Source organism: Chiloscyllium punctatum, chromosome 33 (assembly GCF_047496795.1).
Source record: "Chiloscyllium punctatum isolate Juve2018m chromosome 33, sChiPun1.3, whole genome shotgun sequence".
Taxonomy (NCBI): Eukaryota; Metazoa; Chordata; class Chondrichthyes; order Orectolobiformes; family Hemiscylliidae; genus Chiloscyllium; species Chiloscyllium punctatum.
The window spans coordinates 67,352,698-67,365,958 of NC_092771.1; the positions used below are offsets into that span (position 1 = coordinate 67,352,698).

Sequence of the window (13,261 nt, forward strand, 5' to 3'; positions counted from 1 at the left end):
GCCCAGCTCTAACTCTTTCACGATAATGGTTGTTATCTAGGTCCTCACCTTCCTCAGTATCCTTATCAATTACTGGCATGTTCTTCGTATCCTCCACTGTGAATACTGACTGCTGTGTGCTCATATTCCTGAACCCTGTTGGATAGGAATAACTCGGCACAGAACTCTGAGAGGTCTTCTTTGAGTCTTTATTGATGAGACATGGCAGTTACCTGGATAGTGTACATGCAGAACACCTCCAGGCAGCATCAGGTAACTCCCCGCCTGTCCGATGTGCCACTCCCATTCTTAAACCTTTGTTGTTTGGGACCTTGAATAGAGACTGTCTCTCAGTATTATCTCCATGGCAACGGCAGTTAGAAAGTCTAGTTCAGTTCAGCACTTTGTGGTTAAACCACACACCCCTCCCCCACGCCCCCCGTGGCTCTCTCAAGTACCTGACAGGCGCTTCAGTTTCAGTGGGGCTGTTTATTGGATTCTGATGTGCAGGAGCTGGCTGGGGTTGGGGTGGGGTGGACAAAGTTAAAAACCACAGATCACCAGGTTATAGTCCAACAGGATTATTTAGAAGTACAAGCTTTTGGGGTGTGCTGTGATTTTTAACTTGATCAGGATTATCTCTATGGTAACAGTTAAATGCTTCAACAATTACAGAGGCCATATGTTCCCCAAACAATAGGTTTCCCTCTAGCAGAGTAAACTGCTATTCTGGCCCTGGGGATAGCTACTCATCACTTTTAATCCCAATTCCATCATGCTTTCTGTTGATCTTTGAAGTTTTTCCAATCTCCGAATTTCTCCTTGGTCTTTGCCAATTTGTATACCTTCTACTTCAATTTGATAGACTCCCTTATTTCCTTAGACATGGCAGATTACTCCTTTTCCTACAGTCCTTCCTTTTCACTGATATATACTTTTGCTGAGAAATTTGAAAAATTACTTTGATATTCCTCCACTGTCTGTCAACTGTCCCACAGTAAAGTCTTTGCTTCCATTCTGCATTCGCCAACTCCTGCCTCCTCCTATTGTAGTCTCCTTTGTTTAAGCACAGGATCTTGGGATTGGATTTAATCTTCCCGCTTTCCATCTGTGTTCTAAATTCTATCAAACATATGACAAGTCTTTTTATCAGATTATGAGGGGAGGCAATGTTTCCTGGATGTTTTGGGTTTCATTGTCAGCGACCTTGGCTTTGTAATAAAGTACAGGATAGATATTCACAACAGAGTATTGTGGACGGTGTGAATGTACTACACAATCTAAAACCATAAATCACTGCCTCCCCTCAGTTTAAAATTGCAAAATCATTATCTCCTACACGCTTCCTCACTACCTAAGATTGGAACGCTAACCCACCTGACTATCCTGCTGTTTCTGAAAATCTCCTTTGGTGAAGATGGTGAGTTTTGGATTCACCTTTCCAGTTATTACCGTAAGAAGATAAGCCCTGGGCACAGGAGAGGTAATGCAGCCCTTCGAACCAGCTCCACCATTTAATACGGTGATGATTGAGCTCACCTCGGTCTCAGCTGGATTTTCCAGCCTGCTCTCTCTCACCCTTCAACTCATTGCAAATTCAACATCTGTATCTCCTCATTAAATTGGCTCATTGTCCCGGCACCACCGCATTTTGAATAGGGAATTCCACAGATTCACAACACATCGAGACAAGTACATTCTTCTTCATGAGATTAGAATAAAGTCCCTATAGTGCAGAAACAGGGTATTCATCCATCGAGTCCACACCAACCCTATGATGAGCATCCCATTCAGACCCACCCATTCCCTCTAACCCTGCATTACCCGTGGCTAATTGCCTAACCAGCACACACATGGACCCTGTGAGCAATTTGGCATGACCAATCCACCTAACCTGCACATCTTTGGCCTGTGGGAGGAAACTGGAGCACCGAACAAAACCATGCAGACATGGGGAGAATGTGTAAACTCCACACAGTTGCCCAACGCTGGAATCAAACCCGGGTCCCTGACGCTATGAGGCAGCAGTGCTAGCCACTGAGCCACCTCTGTTTAAAATCTGCTGCCCATTATTAACCTCCCCACTCCGCAATTGGCTGAAGGTATATTCCTTACGTCAGAAGTCCGGGTGTCTAAGCGGATGTCTCAGTAAATCCCAGTGACAGCCCACATGTCCTGTGTGTCTGAATGGGTATCCTATATACAACACCCTCCAGCCCACACTTTCTTTCACTTTCCAAGGACAGGTCTCCAGAGGCTTCATGGGGACTACAACTCCCACAAGCCCTGAGGCAGGGACCACACGTGTGTGGGGAAACCCAGCACTGTACATGTACAGAATGTGGGCGGGTTTTGGAGCATGTTCTTTGGGGTAACTAGCGGAAAGCATTTCACACTGTGATTGGCTGGAGAAGGGATTCATCTGCCTATAGTATTGATCTGTTGGGGGGGTCAAAGTGACACTACGCCCAGATGGGACCAAGTTCCATTCGCAACTTGTCATAACACTGGGAATTGACCAATGGGAAACAAGGAAGAATCTGACCCATTCTCCCAGTCTGAAGGTTCCTCTTCTGTCCAGGATCTGCCACCTCCCTTTCTGTTTCCTTTTGTTTCATTCTGCTGTTACATTATTGACTTGCAGCAACTGAAGGGAAAGGAAGTGAACCCAGAAAGGGCACAGAGTCTAACCAGGGACGGGAAGTGGTGGCATGGATCTGTTTATCAGTAACACCATGAGAATGGAGAGGGTGTACATTAGGGGATAGCAGAGTCAGAATGGTGGAGAGAGAGTAAGTGGGCTGTAGGGTTACAGCTTTGGGGGAAGGAAAGGGGAAAAAGATATTCCAGAGAAACTAGAATTGTCTGCTCTGAATTTCTAACCTGTACATATTCCTTTATACAGGGTGCTCGATGATGAAGATTTGCAGACTGAAATCTCAACATCACATGCAGATTGTGATTAAGTTAACCGGCAATTGAAGAACCAAAGATGGAGAAAATCCTACAACACTCTCCTCCCAGCATTGTCGGTCTCTCTGCGCCAAATGGACTGTGAATGGGACAAGACAGCAGCTCACTCCCATCTTCTCAAGGGTAACGAGAGATGGGGAATAAATGCTGGCTGAGCCAGTGATGCCCATATACTGGAAACGGTTTCTATCTCTAGTTGCTGAAACCCAGTTGATGTTACTGCAGGATGGAGAGGGAGGCTGAGTGCATCCTCCAGGAGGCAGCACCATCACATTTCCCCTGCCTACACCCACACAGTAACACTGCAACGTCACTGGAACAAAAGGCAGTGAAGCCAAAGGAGGACTTAGATATAGTTCTTTGAGGTAAAGTCATGAAAGGGGATTGGAACACAGCAGGAACAGGAGACTGAGCTGGATGGTCAGCTGTTTCCCATTGAATGGTAGTGCAGGATTGAAAGGCTGAATGGTCTCCTCCTGCTGCTATCTCCCAGGTATGTATCTAGTCATGGAGCCCGGGTAGGAAGGAGTAGGCAGGGATTCTCCAGGAGATTGCACTTCCACAACAGTTTTCAGTGAGGGATGGTTTGATGGATTTTATTTAACATTTATCTTTAACACAAGGTTTGTAAATTTTGGTTTTAAAGTGTTGTAAGAGCTTTTTGCACCGCAAATAAAATTAAAGAAATAAAATTGAACTGTTTGAATATAACAGTTTTAAAACTTTCAACCTCCTGTAAAACAAAATCCTGTCTATTCCCAGACACCATCACTTTCCAGCTCCTCAAACTCCAGGGAAATATTCCCTCCCTGTCTGAACCTTTGGTTTGATTTAACTGCTTTTCAGTTCTCGTTCTATGAGATGTGAAGCGTTCTTTTTCCCCATTTCTCTGACCCAGAAATGTGAGCACAGCAACCTTCCCACCATCAAAATCATCATTACGCCATTTTGCTTTTGGTTAACATATAATCACCAGCAGTGCAAAAGTAAGGACTGCAGATGCTGGGAAACAGAGCCTAGATTAGAGTGGTGCTGGAAAAGGCCTCTCGCCCAAACGTTGATTTTCCAGCTCCTCGGATCCTGCCTGACCTGCTATGCTTTTCTAGCACCACTCTAATCTAGACGTATAATCTCCAGCAGTAAACCATTTGTGTAATCAATTAAATATTTCAAAACAAAGCCCATTACAGGCCAAGCAAACCATTACAAGGGACAGAGTGAGAAGGGACTAAATCAAAGTAGAGTTGTGGGGAGGGGGCAGCGGTGGAGATAAAGTACTGTATCCCCTGCGGTGCCCATCTCTATCTCAAGAAATCGAAAGCAGTGATTCACACTACATGCTCCTTCTCCAAGGGCACCCTGCTGTGTAGCCTTAGAATAAAATCCCTACAGTGTGGAAGGAGAGCATTGGCCCTTCAAACCCCACCGACCATCCGAAGAACATCACGCCCAGAGCACTCTATCACTGTAACACTGCATTCCCCATGGCTGATCCACCTCGTCTGCACAATCCTGGATACTGTGGACAAGTTAGCACGACTGATCCACCTGACCTGCACATCTCTGGGCTGTGGGAGGAAACCAGAGCATCTGGAGGGGACCCACACTATCATGGGGAGAATGTGAGAACTCTACACAGGCCGTTGACCAAGGCTGGACTCCAACCTTGTACCTGATGCTGTGAAGCAGCCGTGCTACAGTCACAATTTAAATCAAAACAGATGATCCCTGATCATTGTCACATTGCTGTTTGTGGAGACTTACTGCCCAGAGAGACATCCTGAGGTTCAGAAAGTGGCAATGTAAGTTCAGTCACCTCCAGCCCAGTTAATGTGGTTAACAACAACATCAATACTCCAGCAGGGTCATCATGTACAAGGTCCACTCCTGACTCTGATGGACAGTAACATCAGAATCAGAGTCCTGCAGTCCACATGGAGCAGGGGGATGACCACTTCCCTGTGCGCACTCACTGGGCTCTCAATCGTGTTGAAGACGCAGCAAATCCCTTGTCTCACAGAGTGAACCCACTGGTGTCTCGGGGGCGGGATGAATCACTGAATCCCTTCTCCCACACTGACCATCTGAATGTCCTCTCCCCGTGTGTGGGCTCACTGGGGTCTCAGGGGGTGGGATGAATCACTGAATCCCTTCTCCCACACTGACCACCATAATGTCCTCTCCCCCTGTGTGGGCTCACTGGGGTCTCCGCCGGTCCTGTATTTGAGTGAATCTCCCCCCACACTGGGAGCAAGTGAATGATCTTTCCCCAGAGTGAGCTCGCTGGTGTTTAAGCAGGTCAGAGGCCTGAGTGAATGCTTTCCCACACACTGGGCAGGTGAATGGCCTCTCCCTAGTGGGAATGCACTATTGTCTCCGCTGGTGAGAGATTTGATTGAATCCTTTCTCACACATGGAGCAGGTGAAGGGTCTAAATCCATTGTGCCATCTCTGGTGCCTCAGCAAATTGTAAGATCGTGTAAATCCCTTCCCATACGTGGGCAGGTGAACGGCCTCTCCGCAGTGTGACTGTGTCGGTGAGTGTCCCACTGGGTGGGGTGAGTGAATTCCTAATTCTGATTGAGTACGTCCTCCTGTTTTCTCAGTTGTTATTGACAATCTCATTCCCCTCGCACCAGAGCCTGTTCCAGTGTTACAGAAACGGCAGAATGCTCAGCTGCAGCTGGTCACCTGCCTGACCACTGGACACGAACGGTTCACTCTCCACAGATGCTGTCAGACCTACTGAATTTTTCCAGCAATTTCTGATTTTGTTTCTGATGTCCCAGAGTTTGCAAATGTTTAGTTTTCCAATACTCATCTTGTGTGTTGCAGAGGAGTTCATTGATGAAATTAGAGAGGTTTGAAAGTTGTTCGTTAGGTCACACATCAGCTATGATCATCATGAATGGCAGAGCAGCGTTGAGGGGCTGAATGGCCCTCTCCTGTTCCAATGAAAGTTATCCAGCGATAGCTTGTGGTAACATTTCCCCTCACTGCTCCCTTCCCCTCCATGTCGAACACACTGTTACCGACTGAACAAACCTCCTGTGTTTGAACTAAACCTGCTCATGTTCAGTGACTCCCTCTCCTGTCACCCGGGTTTAACTCTCATCATGGAATGCTGTCTTGTGTTAATGCGGGAATGACCACAAGGACTCATCCTGGAGTCTGTATCCCCTGGGATCCACAATCACTGTTTATTTCCTTCTTCCTCTTTCATTATGGCATTGAACTCTCGGTTTCAATCCTTTCTCCTGTCATGCTCTTCAACATGCCCATGTGGGTGGACTAGAGGCAGCTGGGATTTAATGAAGGGAAGTGGGGATTAGGCGGAAGCATGAGGAGAGCTGACAGCAAAGACAGTTCTCATTGTAACGGCAGAGTTTTTCCATGACACAGTGAGCGGTGAGGCACCTGAGACTGTGGGGGGAGATATTCAATCAGGGATTTGGTCAGACACTCAGACATTGACCTGTCCATCTGATTGTTAACTCAGACAGATAGAAAGAAAGATGCACATTTAGATAGCACCTTTGATGATCTAGTGCAATGAAACATGCTTCCAACCCTTTGATTTCAACCACAAATCTCTGAAAACACATACACAAAGCTTTCTACTTGTACCACGCTGTCTCTGAGCCTCCTCTTTTCTTGAGAAAAGCGTTTTGAGCTATTCAGCCTTTCCTGGTGATTATAACCACAATGTTCCTGTAAGATTTGTGACTGAACCTTTATTTTCCTGTTCCTTGTGAGTGATGAAAGGAGCAGAAACTGTTCCTGACCTGTGAGGGGTTTCGGTTGGAGTATTTATATTTACAAATCCATTCCTACCCTCTCATACAGTGTGAAATTGATGTAAAACTGAAGGGAAGGAGTGAGTGAGCACCCACAGAATCATATGTGTGTGTTGAATGAACCTGGCACTAGGAAAATGGGACAAAACTCGCAACTAGTTAGAATCACAGAATCTAGTGGGTGCAGAAAGAGTCTCTTCTGCCCATAGTGTCTGCAATGACCTGCTCACCCACCCTACCCCCATAACCCCACATTAACCATGGCTAGCCCAACCCACATAAATTCCACACTGCGGCCATGTTAGCATAGCCAATCCAGTCACGTTACACATCTGTGGGAGGGTCACAAATTACATCCAAATGCTCGGAATTGTGGATGAAGGTTCACAAATACTTGACTCTGACACAAATGCTCTGCTTTTCAAAATAAAATCAGGGGGAAACTGCAACCGGAAAGATTTCTGATTATGTCAGGAGGAAGAGAATTCAAAACTCGTGCCATTGACCCAGGGGGCGCAGTGATAGTTACAGAGGTCTGGGAACCATTAGAAATGTAACAGGTTGTGAGCAAAGTGGGGGTGAGACAAGGACATAAAGACAGTCTGTCACACGGGGGAAGGCAGGAGAGATTAAACAGCAGAAATGGTCGTCCCTCAAGGCCACGGGGAATAGAATTAGGGCTGGGAAAGAAACCAGGAAACAAGGTGCACAGCTGTCAGAGAAATATGTTAAAAACAGATTATAAAAGCATAGAGGGCAGAGTACAGTCTGAAATTGTTGCTCGCAATGGTGAGTACAAAAAGCTGTAAAGCCTGGGGAGTTTACAGCCAACACATACTCAGGATGGGCCAAGTGGGCTCGAACTGTGCTGAAACTTTCTGATAATTTTTTTTCTGACATTTGTAGTTAAAGTCTGATGACGCTAGTAACTTTTCAAATTGGACTGGAGTTTAATATTCTGGAGGAGTGTCAAATAAATCACATTGATCACATTCTGCAGATCTTAGTCCATTACCCTGTATGTTCCAGCATTTCAGTTACATCCATGTCCCCTGCCGGTGGGACAGGACGTACAGGGATGGTGACGATGGTGTCTAAGTCATTGTAAGCTATGATTCTGTGCATATGATTGTGTCAGCTTGTTGCTTGACTAGTCTGCGTTCCCGCTCACCCAATAAGATGTTGGCAGGGTGAGACACTACAGTTGGAGCTCCTCTTCTCGCCAGTTCCTTTCATTTCTCCTTTTTAAAAAATTTCTTTCTCTCTCACTCTCCACTTTGCCGACTCTGACACAAGTGTCTCAACATTGAATCATGACAATTTTTTTTTAAAAGAACATGTCTCTACAAGAAAACCAATGGAGGAAAATTTATTATTCTTGCATCAACTGCATTTTTAAACAAAAACAATCCTGTTCAATAAACACTCTCATTTTTTCCCTTCAATTCTATCAAACGAGCTATTATATTTGATCCCTCAGTTTACCGATCTTAATAAATATCCAATCAATTTCAGAGCAACATGCTTACAAAGTATTGAACCAATTTATCTGTTTAGGTTTTAGCATTAGTTATTAAGTCATTGCCATTACAATAATTGCATAATAATTGGTCTGGGTAATAAGTATACTGAGGTTCACAATTTAATGTATTGACTGTTTGAAAAATGGTACAGTATATCCTTTTTTCAGGATTCTAACAGTAATTATTAAAGAATTTGCATGACAATAATTATTATATGGTTTAGTTTATCTTGCTAACAACTACAATGAAGTTTATATTTGAATTTAATCCAATCTTCCCTAGTACCTATACCGTAATATAAAAATCCATTTTATTTCCAATCAACACACCTACAAAAGAATCCATTATTTCTGATGCAACACGCACTGTTAAAAATATGACTTTTGCTCATTTGAATGATCTGTGTAATCCCAGCCTTATTAATTTAGAAAAACCTAATTACTTTTCCCTGCACCAATTCCTGTTCATTTTTGCAGATAGCACAGTCAAATAGCAAGATGAAATTTATCATTATTCTTAAGTATGCTAATACAATTTTGAAAATCTATATGTTGCTAATATATAAATGTTCATTTCCGTCCATAGAATATAGAACAGTACAGCACAGTACAGGCCCTTTGGCCACGATGTTGTTCTGACCTTTTATCCTACTCTAACATCAAACTAACCAACATGCCCTTCATTTACTATCATCCATGTGCCTATCCAAGAGTTGCTTAGATTTCCCTGATGGATCTGAATCTACTACCACCACTGGCAGTGCATTCCACGCACCCACCACTATCTATAAAGAAACTATCTCTGACATCTCCCCACAACTTCCCCCATTCACCTTAAAATTATGCAATTTTGCGGGGAAAAGTCTTTCATTATCCATTCTATCTATGCCTCTCATCATCTTACACAAAGCTATCACGTAAACTCTCATCCTCTTTCACTGCAATGACCAAAGCCTCAGCTCCTTCAACCTTTCTTCATAAGACATGCCCTCCAGTCCAGGCAACATCTTGATAAATCTCATCTACACCTTCACTAAAGCATCCGTATTCAATGTGTAATGAGGTGATCAGAACCGAACACAATATTCCAAGTGTAGTTTCACCAGGGATCCATAGAGGTGCAGCATAACCTCGTGGCTCTTAAACTCAATCTCCCTGCTGATGAAAGCCAACACACAATGCACCGTTTTAATAACCCTATCATCTTGGATGTCAGGTATGAGGGATCTATGGATGTGGACCCCACGATCCCACTGTTCCTCCACATTGTCAAGAATCCTGCATTTAATCTGAAAATATGCATTCAAATTTGAAATTCAAAAATGAATAACTTTGCATTTTCCCCGGTTGAACTCCATCTGCCACTTCTCAGCCCAGCTCTGCATCCTGTCAGTGTCCTCTAGCAACCTACAAATGCCCTCCACACTGTCCACAAATTCACCAACCCTCGTGTCATTGGCAAACCTCCTAACTCACCCTTCCACTTCATCATTCAAGTCATTTGTAAAAATCACAAAGAGCAGAGGTCCCAGAACTAATCCCTTCAGAACACCATTGGTCACCGTGCTCCAAACTGAAAACTATCTCTATAATCTCACCCTGTCTTCTATGGGCCAGCAAATTTATTATCTAACCAGGCAGGTTTCCCTGTATCCCATGCCTCATTACTTTCTCAATGAGCCTACCATGGAGAACCTTATCAAACACCTTGCTAAAATCCATATACACCACATCCACTACTCTGTCCTCACCAATGTGCTTGTCACAACCTCAAATAATTCAATAAGGCTTGTGAGGCATAACCTGCCGCTCACAAAGCCATGCTGACCATCTCTAATCAATCTATACTTTTCCAAATAATCATAAATCCTGTCTCTCAGAATCTTCTCCAATAATTTGCCCACAACTGTTATAAGACTGACTCATCGATGATTCCCAGGATTATCTCAATTGCCTTTCTTGAATAAGCGAATAACGTTTGCCACCCTCCAATCATCTGGTATGACTCCAGTGGACAGTGAGGATGCAAAGATCATTGCCAAAACACAGTAATCTCTTGCCTCCCTTCTCATAACAACCTAAGTTATATCCTTTCTGGACCAAGGGACTTATCTATCCCTATGACTTTTCAATATTTTCAGCACATTCTCAGAATAAACATCGACCTGTTCAACTATATCAGCCTGTTTCACGCTGTCCTCACAAAGAACAACGTCCCACTCACTCGTGAATACTGAAGCAAAGTACTCATTAAGGACCTCCCCTACCCTCTCAGACTCCTGGCACAAGCTTGCTTCACTATAAGGGGTATAAATGTGGAATTACGCCTCAGCAATGCATTAATGTAAAGATATTGCAGTGTACAATCACTCGAATACTTTGAATATTGAACTGTATTTTAACTGAGAAAACACAGTTGAATTGATTTGATTATATTTCACTTCATGCTAATGTTTATTGTATTTTTAACCTCAATAAGAGTTTCATTTTTACATATATAAAACTTAAAATTCATCGCATGTTTATGTACAGAAAATAGAATTACCATCTGCTTGTTCCTTCCTTTTTCAATGACTGTTCATTTTGAATTTGTGGAAGTTGTACATTGTTGAAAGGAAGGGAAATTGTCTTCAGCTGAATATTCACATTGAATGACTGATGCATTTTTAAATCAAAGTACAATGATCACTCAGTTTTGTCAATTTGTCTTTCAAAGAATTGTCATGAGATTCCTGTTTATTTAAGAGTATCATTAATTTATTCTATTGTTATTGTAAAATATTGTTTAATTTCCAGTCCATTACACACAGAAACTACCTAATTAATTCCCATTCAAATTACAACAATAAACAGCTGATTAGTTTTCATTTGAGAAACTACATGAAACACAATATTGCAGTCCTGCCCGTCCTGAGTGGGAACATTATGAAAGGAGCTTGTGGAGCTGTGGCAATGTCTCTATTACTAGACCCGAGGGAAGGTTTCAAATCACACCTTCAACAGAAATATACCAAGAGCTGCTCTGAATGTTGATGAGAGAGTACCTAAGCTCAGACTGAATTACTATTCAATCCAACATTAGATCTGCTTTTATCGATTATATCAATAATCACAAAATCGGATACTTATCAGATTACCAGGTTACCAAGAAATATGTGTTGGAAAATTTGCTTTAGCCACTTTGCTTTTACAAAAGACTTTCATCTTGTCCCTGTTTTCTCTAACTGAAAGAAATATGAAGAGGATTTTCACTTTTACGAAAAAAGGGGGCATGTTTCCATCCATTGGTTTGCTTCTTGAGACGTGCTTTTAATTTATATACTTTTGTCCATGACCAATGTTTAGACATTCCTGTCAGAAGTAGGAAGTTAATAAGTAGATAGTGAAAGTGTGCATGACAGTGAACGTAAGATAAAGGGAACTTCCATAATTTTGTGATGATTGTACATTTATAAATAACTTTGGAATAAAGAAAGTAAATCAGCATGTTCAAAGTAGTATTTTTGCTCATAACAAATTGAAAATTAAAAAATCCTTCTGCAGTGCACATGATTTGAAAACACATCAGTCACTAGTCAAAAAAAATACCAGTCACAGAAAACATCGGTTCGAGACAAGGCCCTTATGAACAGTATTCTATTCAACAGTAATTCGAGGACCTTGAACATCTTCATGTCGTTCTTGCAAAGAACACTTATTATTCCTGAAGTTTTATTATTGTAAATATTTCGACATTTGGATCAGAACTAGGAAGATAATGAGAAACGATTCACATGAGTATTTTCGTGAGTGAAAGTCAAAACAAATTTACAGTGCCAAGTTTCACTATTTTGTCTGAATAAGCAGATAAAGATTTTTCATGTGCGAGCTCAAAATGTTTTCAACTACAGTTGTACTAAGTCAAAATACATTATTTTATTTTGCGATACTTCAAGGGGGATTGGAAATCTATGTATACTGATGTTAGCGTCCTCGCTCATTTGGAATAAAGCATTGTTATTGGGTTTAGCGAAATATGACGTGTGCAATTACTGAAGTGAAATTTAAGAAATCAAGTGCATTTATTGGATGGAACTGCTCCCAAATGTTTACTGTGATTCTTCTTCTCAGAAACAATAAAATATTTACTCAGGTTTTTCTCTTGAGCAGTAATTAGATGACCAGGAAGACATTTGTGTGGTTGTGTGTGCCGTGTTCAGTGAGCATTTTTTTTTCAATTACAATTATATTATATTAATCTAGGAAGGGATTAATCATCGTGTGTTAAAGATCTTAATTAAAGTCACATTTTCTTTTAAAAATTACAACAATTCCTTTGTGCAACAATAATTTTGAGATGTCAGTGTTGGACTAGGGTGCATCCAAGGAACAGGAGAATCGACGTTTCGGGCATAAACCCTTCTTCGCTGTTCCATCAACACATTTTCAGCTCTGATCTCCAGCATCTGCAGTCGTCACTTTCTCCCTGTTGGACTCGGGTGGACAAAGTTAAAAATCACATGACACCAGGTTATAGCCCAACATGTTTATTTGGAAGGTCTAGCTTTCAAGGCTATGGCTCTGCATCTGGTTATCTGGTCTCTTAGGAGAGACACTACTAGAGCTACACAAGTGCCTTTCATTATCTTCCCAACGAGGAAGGGTGGGATTAGAATCAATTGGGATTACTCAAATGAAAACTAACCAGTGTTCATTCTGATAATTGGGCTGGGAATTAATTAGACTGTTTCTGTGTCATGGACTGAGAATGAACTAGTAATTCATTATAATAATGATACTAAGCACATATGCTCTTACTTACAAATTAATATCAGGATAATTGGAAGAAAGATAAATTGATATATCATGAGCTTATTGTAAATTCATAAAAAAATACAACTGCTGAATATGTTTAAAGCAGTTTTTCTTATAAAGAAAAAGATAATGAGAATGTTTAGCAGTCGGACGGAATCGGAAGAAAAGGTCATTAGGTCATTCACTGTGACTATTC

At 42.1% G+C, this 13,261-nt stretch overlaps 1 long non-coding RNA gene across 4 annotated transcripts in view; it reads left to right on the forward strand.

Annotated features, from left to right (window-relative positions):
* Window positions 1-13,261, forward strand: part of LOC140458568 (uncharacterized) — a 127,051-nt gene that overhangs the window by 69,049 nt on the left and 44,741 nt on the right. For 2 of the 4 annotated variants that reach the window (XR_011953564.1, XR_011953563.1), the window contains exon 4: window positions 2,885-3,847. The exons of 1 other annotated variant lie outside the window; for it this stretch is intronic. This is a non-coding gene — a long non-coding RNA (uncharacterized lncRNA). Of the gene's footprint in view, window positions 1-2,884; window positions 3,850-13,261 lie in introns of those variants that run through there. One more of the 4 variants, XR_011953565.1, reaches the window with a different exon arrangement.